This window comes from Ascidiella aspersa, chromosome 1, assembly GCF_963924565.1.
Source record: "Ascidiella aspersa chromosome 1, kaAscAspe10.2, whole genome shotgun sequence".
In the NCBI taxonomy this organism is placed as follows: Eukaryota; Metazoa; Chordata; class Ascidiacea; order Phlebobranchia; family Ascidiidae; genus Ascidiella; species Ascidiella aspersa.
The window spans coordinates 5,376,896-5,384,685 of record NC_139447.1 but is presented as its reverse complement, the minus strand read 5'-3'; the positions used below and the strand labels follow the sequence as shown (position 1 = coordinate 5,384,685).

Here is a 7,790-nt window from a genome sequence, read left to right as displayed (position 1 = left end):
CTTTAAGGCAACAACACTGAAATGCTACATGCTACAACACAGGATAAACTAGTTTGTTGCGGAATTGTATAAAAAAACATTCCTGTCTTGTAATAATGTACGAAATTAATTTATGTGTGACACAACTTTATTAATCTTTGAAAACAATACGCATGTGACCTACGGACACAGTTTGCCAACATCTGTAAATGTATATTTTATTTGTAGCTGGATAATATATGAAACACACCGCGCTCTAGTGAACTATGACTTACTTCTGGTTTGAGTTTACCCAACCAGACAGAACGGTGTTGTACACCCCTGACTTTTCATTGCTCAATTCTTTTATTTGGTTTAAGTTGTTTGATTTGTGGAATGTGGAACGTTTTTTTATGTTCTAACAATACAACAAACACCTTTGCTTTTCGTTTTCCTGATTAGCTAATATTTCTATGTTAAAAAACGGAGCAACTAATACCTATGTTTAAATGCTGATCTAGATTTTACTATCTACGCTAAGGCTTTTTTTTATGCGTTTCGGGCATGAGAAAACGAAAGCTTGTTTTTTCAGGGACATCTGTGGAAACTGCCAAATGTAAAAAAATAACAGGGTGACTGTTCATAAGTTACCAAAAAATAAATAAACTGCGCCAACCATGTTTGTATGTAAAAACCAGCTTTGCGCATTATAAATCCAGCTACGCGTTCCGGGCGTGCGGAAACGGAAGTTATTGGTTTCAGACCAGCTGTTCAGTGTGCATAGTCGCACTTATGTAATGCGGGCAGTTGCACATAAAGTAGGAATGTGTGATATGGGCGTTCAACATTGCTTAAGATTCTTAATTATAAGGTGAAGTACAATTTAGCGTGCACATAGCACCTTATACAGTGCAAGGTAACAGTTTCAAAAGCTTTGTATATCAACGGAGTTGTCAACAGTGATAAACCATTATAGGACGTTAGAGCCTTTGATAAAGTGCACCAGTGCAAATATTACGGGTAAGTTGCGCGGCTAAAAAAACACGCTAAAAACTGTGACCTAAGAATTTAATAAAATAACCTGGGCGAAGCGATATACAAACGTAATATAACAAGGATGATAGCTATATATTTCTTGCTTTGTAGCCATTTGAAAAATAGAAAGGTTTTATATCAGTTGTTGAAAACCATTTATGAGTTTAAAGCTTGAGGTTATTGCAAATACCTTAAAGATAATCAACCAACATTGTCATGCGAACGCTTGACCATACACAGACACAACATCGTTTTACTAAATTAGAAATGCGATTTGATCATTTTCTCCTTTTATTGTTTCGCACTGTATGCGCTTCGCTGCGCAAGACTGTAATAAAATAGCTTCAGGGTATGGCGAGCAAACTTATATCGAGAGCCAGGTATGGCAGTTTCATGTTTGTCAAGGTTCTTTTATACTTACGCACCGGACAAGGTTCGAAAGGAACTCTAAACTAAAGTCGTTTATGATAAGCATTGTTAGTCAGCTTGATAGGTAGAATCAAACATTTTCAACGTGTTTACATATTTGTGGCAAGATCTAAGAATGTTAAGAACAAGTCCTTGCAAACATTTTGTACGAAACTCAGCCTGTAACAATTTAAATTTTGCATAACACCGCCTTGTCTAGTTTCATGCAGATTTAACTACTATTTGGAAATACGTTTTGGCAATTTGTCCTTCTTTAACACGCAAATAACTCATTAAGGATTTCCGATAACCGACATATTTGGCAATGACGCCGTTAACATAGTCGAAGAATCTAATTGCAGATTGATAAATTTAAAGTAATGATTTTCAACGTATTAATTGGCCCGAGTTGCTGTGTATTTTTTTGAAATAAAATATTTTCTCATGAATTTCGAATATCACACAAGTTCTAAACTGCCAATGAAACCTGAACACACACATGTGAAATCTAGCCCTTCTGAAGCGGCTTTTTTGACCAAAGATCGCGGCTTACAACTCGGTTTACTAAGTTCCAAACTGACGCGATTTTGTTAGGCTTCTTTCGATTTTTATTGGACATAATTTTAATTTTCCAAACCGCTGTTAATCTCGTTGCGATATTCGGTATAGATTTTTCTATGATGTTGTTGCTTTGCTGTTTTATAAGTTATGGATAAACCAAGAATTTGGTGTAAGTTTGGAAAGCAAATTGCTATTAAATGGTTCGGGTTCGGTAAACGTTTTTTATGTTAATCACGTAACAAAACATTTGCGCCTAAGATCCACATAAAAATTCAATAAAAAAGCAAAAAAATCAATAGGCTACGTTTATAATATAAAAGCATTGACAAAAGGTCGTGATAATGCAGTGCTTTGTATTATTAGTGAGCTACTTTATACTTTTCAGAAGTAAAATAAAACATGTCAAACCAGCAAAGCGATTTAGTTACGACGGAACTGACGGAAGAGAGCGATGATGGATTTTCTGATGATTCTGTTGCCACGATTACAGATTGGTCATCACAAGAACATCAAGCTGTAAGTGAAGACTCCGATTGTGAAGAACAAAGTGACTTGGATGCCAGGAAAGAACAAATCGGGAATCTGTCAACACAGAATACAGAGTTCCGATGTCACGTTTGCGAAAAGTTATTCGAAAATCGTCACGCACTAAAACAGCATTTAGCTGAAGTTCATTTCAAGAAACACAAATGCAAAGATTGTGGAAAACTATTTGGAATAAGTAGCGAACTTGAAAACCACATGCAAACTCACACTGGAGAGAAACCTTTCAAATGTGCTTATTGTGATAAATGTTTCAGCCACGCTCAAACCTTGAAATTACGCGAACGAATTCACACTGGAGAAAAACCTTACAAATATAAAGAATGTGGAACGTGTTTCAGCAAGACAGGAGTTCTTAAATGTCATGAAAGAATTCACACCGGAGAAAGACCTTACAAATGTACTTATTGCGACAAATGTTTCAACCATGCACAAACCTTGAAAGTGCACGAACGAATTCACACTGGAGAAAAAACATATAATTGCAAATATTGTGGAAAATCTTTTAGACATACAAGAAGTAGTAAAGTTCAAGAAAGAACTCGCACTCATGAAAAACCTTACAAATGTAAAGAATGTGGTAAGTATTTTAGTCAAGCAAGAAGTCTTAAAATTCATCAAAGAGTTCACACTGGAGAAAAACCTCACAAATGCAAAGAATGTGGAAAGTGTTTTACCCAGGCAGGAAATCTCAAAGGTCACGAAAGAGTTCACACTGGAGAAAAACCTTACAAATGCAAAGAATGTGGAAAGTGTTTTACCCACGCCGCACCTCCTCAATATCATCAAAGGATTCACACTGGAGAAAAGCCCTTTAAATGTGCTTATTGCGATAAATGTTTCAGCCATGCTCAAACATTGAAATACCACGAAAGAATTCACACTGGGGAAAGACCGTATCAGTGCAAAGAATGTAGAAAGTATTTTACCCGGGCAGGAAGTCTTAAAATTCATGCAAGAACTCACACTGGTGAAAAACCTTACGAATGCAAAGAATGTGGAAAATGTTTTATCCAGACAGGACATCTTAAAGATCATGAAAGGGTTCACACTGGAGAAAAACCTTTCAAATGCAAAGAATGTAGAAAGTGTTTTACCCGGGCAGGAGATCTTAAAATTCATGCAAGAACTCACACTGGTGAAAAACCTTACGAATGCAAAGAATGTGGAAAATGTTTTATCCAGACAGGACATCTTAAAGATCATGAAAGGGTTCACACTGGAAAAAAACCTTTCAAATGCAAAGAATGTAGAAAGTGTTTTACCCGGGCAGGAGATCTTAAAATTCATGCAAGAACTCACACTGGTGAAAAACCTTACGAATGCAAAGAATGTGGAAAATGTTTTATCCAGACAGGACATCTTAAAATTCATGCAAGAACTCACACTGGAGAAAAACCTTACGAATGTAAAGAATGTGGAAAGTGTTTTGCCCTGATATCACATCTTAATAGACACAAAATAACGCACACTAAAGAAGAATCCTTCAAAAACAAAACTTTTGATTAGTTTTAAATCTCACAAATAATTATACTTGTAAACACTTTTTACTCTTAAAATATTGAACATAGAAATTGCAAATTATATATTAGCAGAAAATGAAACACAATGGTTGTAAATAATTGAAAATTTATCTATAATTTAAAGGAAATGTCGAACATATATTAATGTGCAACTCTTTTGATGTACTTTATGCCACTTCAGCAATTTACAGTTCATTTTATTTGAGTTAGCTATTATTAAGATTCACATTGCAACAAAGCTGTAAAGATATAAAATATTTTATAAAGGACGTCTTAGACATGAGAACGACTTTGATTATGCTTATCAAATTCAACAAGAATACAGGAGCCTAAAATGACTTACACCGCAAAAAGCTTTCAAAAGCATACCTTGTGGCGAAGCTGTATAAACCAGTGAGTCGAACCGTTTGACTTTTCCGGTTCAGGTTCGGTTCGGGTTCAAGGATTTTTTCGGAATCAGGTTTAGTTCCGGTTTCGGTTCGGAGGAATTTAAAAGTTCCGGTTCAGCTCCAGTTCAACCATCGTTATTTTAAAAGCGGTTTATAAAGTTCCGGTTTGCATACTATATAATTTGCGTTAAATGTCAAAATGTGGGTCGATAAATGTAGAGAATAATGTTTCAATTGTTAGACATTTAATCTAAGTTACGTGACGTATTAAGAAAACAGCAACTCATTATTAAAATGTCTAAAAAACTAAAAAATCAACGATTTTTTTATTCAATATTCATATTTTTTTCATCAAATTTCGAATTTGGCGGAACTTGACTCTGTAAAATAGAAGTTGTGACGTTATACAGGAGCGAACCGCTTTTATTTACAGGTTCGGGTTCGGTTAAGGTTCGGGTACTTTCAAATTATTCGGTTCAGTTCCGGTTCGGCTCCTTAAAATCTTATAAAAACCGGTTCAGGTTCGGTTACTGTTCGGATAAAATTGACCCAAAACTGGTTCATAAAGTTCCGGTTCGGTTCCGTTTCGACTCCCTGCTATAAACCCTTTAAAAGTCACAAAAAAATTAAATATTTTTTCAAACATGTAAAACAACGACGAATATTCGAACGAAATCTCTATTTTAAAAACAGTGAAATATTTTCACTAAGCCTCACTAAAGTCAGAGTGAACAACTACCAACCATTTTACTAGCTGATGTAAACATTAGGCTTAACAAACTATTTCTTTAAAAACATACCTGTATTTGTAAAACAAGATGAAATCTTGCTAAAGTTACACCGGATGCTGTATTTTATTCCCAAACCAAATCTATAGGTTCTTAGTTTGTCATGATTCTATTTTTTAAACAGTTTTATTGGTATCGAAGGACAAGGGTCAATTGTGTAACTACATTCATATCTGTTTAGAAACGCTATAATGATTTGTGTTCTTAAATCTTAATTTAATGTTGAGCTATATATTGTTGCGCACACTGACTTTATAATACTCCAGTTACATCAAGCATCTTTGCAATTCGTTAATTCCATATAAAATAATTGAACAGCAGAGTTTTATCTAAAATATATACTTCTTAGAAAACTTCCAAATTGCCAAGTATGACTATTGGTGGACTGTTTTTGAATTTATTCCACGCTAAGCCTGTATGAATGTGAAACCGGCTTTGCGCTTTATAAAACCAGCCCCGCGTTAGTTTCAAAGTCTAATTAAACAGGTTGAATTTTGATTTTACAAGGTGCTTTATCGTGTCTAAGCTGATTCGCTTTTGAATGTACGAAAACCCTCGCAAACAATAAAAAAATAAATTTGTCAAAATTAGTAAGTTAACAATTAAACCTCTTCACGCTAAATCAAAGTATGGGTAATAACCTGGAAAAGATGCGTTTCAGCATTTTAATTTGATCTATTTTGTTTATTTAAACATATACTGATATCATTGGTATCGAATCTGATGGTATAATGTACCGGTTAAACATAGCGATTTTGCATTTCATTAATTCCATACATTAAAATCAAGCAGAAACCTTTGAGAAAAAATAAATGTCTTTGAAAACTGCCAAATGACCCCAACCATGAATAATTTTAAAGTATTTGATTTATCCGCTTCAACCCCAAAATATGATTTATCCGCTTCAACCCCAAAAATGTGTTTGATTTATCCGCTTCAACCCCAAAAATAAACTACGCTGAATTTATTTGTACATGTAACTATCCATGCCTAACTTAAAACGAGCCATGCGTTACATTAAATCAGCCATGCGTTTCGGGCGTGCGGAAACGGATTAGTTTCAGACGAGCTGATGTGCAATGTGCATAGTTGCACATCTGTAATGCGTGCAGTAACACGTAAAGTAGCAATGTGCGATAAAGGCGTTCAACATTGCTTTAGATCAGTGTTTCCCAACCTTTTTCACACTAGTGCCCCCTTGGGCTCAATATTATTTCATATCGCCCCCCTCATCTTGCTTTACAGTAAAGTATTATATTAATCGTTGTCTAACATCATATTGTCTTCACTTTCTTTTCGATAAGCTGTCAGTCATATTTTAAGTTGTTTAACATACATTCACTATACTAGGAATTTATAGATACATTAATTCACCAGGTTATGTCATTACCAGGAAAAATTCAAATTTCTGCACCAATACTTCAAATCAGGGGTCGGCAACCTTTTCTTGTCACGGGCACTAATCAAACTCATAGAGGTCTCTGTGGGCCGCACAAAATGTTAACTAAGAATTGTGTTATTGGAATGTTAGAACAACTGTGAATCAGGCGGACCTCCGATTTTTTTCATCCACCACTACTAATGAAAAGTGTAATAAAGCTACTTTAACGCGATAACCTTAATAGATAGTGTAATTCAGTGTTTGTTAAGCTATTTAAGTCCTGGCGCACCTGGCGAGCGAAGCGAGCGCGATTTTTTTTGGGGGTATACTAACATTTATTTTAAATTTCGTGCTAGTATTCATTACATTGCTAAAAAAAAAATACGTTTTCAACAAACTGGACGTAGAAAGATCATTCGCGTGAAGCGCGAAAATTTTTTGCCCGTACTAAGTTAAAATAGTCAAACAGTATTTAAAATGGACTCGTGTCTAGTTTTCAAAGAGGTGGCGGGCCGTAAGCTGTGAAACGCAACAACAACCAACAACTTTACATAAGAAAGTCAATTATTACGTAACAATGGTCCGAAAACTACTACAAGTTCGCAGTACGAAAGTTGCCATTTAAGGTTAAAAGTTACCTACAGTCCTGTTTGTTACTATTTTATGTGAACTTTTTAATTAATTTTGCCATAAGTACTTTCATGTAACGCCCCCTTATATGCATTCAGCGCCCCCCAAATTAGAAACAGACCCAAAACGCCCCCTTGTAACTCGCCAACGCCCACAAGGGGGGCGGTACCGCCCACGTTGGGAACCTCTGCTTTAGATTATGAACTATAAGGTCAAACACAAGTATACTTTAATGTGCACATGGCACTTTATACACGGCAAGGTAACAGTTTAAAAACTTTGTATATCAACACAGTTGTTAACAGTGATAAATCATTATAGGCCGTTAGAGCTTTTCTGTAAAGAGTGCACATTACGCTCAGTAGCCTAACTTACCACACTTAAAAAAATGTGCGAATTCATACCGGAGAAAGACCCTTCAAATGTACATATTGCAATAAATGTTTCAATCTAGCTAAATCTAATAACGCACGAACGAATCCACACTGGGGAAAGACCATATTAGTGCAAAGATTGTAGGAGATGTTTTTGTCAGGCAGGATCTCTTAAAGATCATCAAAGAGTTCACACTTGA

General features: G+C 35.4%; 1 pseudogene; it reads left to right on the top strand.

Annotated features, from left to right (window-relative positions):
- Positions 1 to 2,361: 2,361 nt before the first annotated feature.
- LOC146166718 (uncharacterized) lies at positions 2,362 to 7,790 on the top strand (annotated as a pseudogene).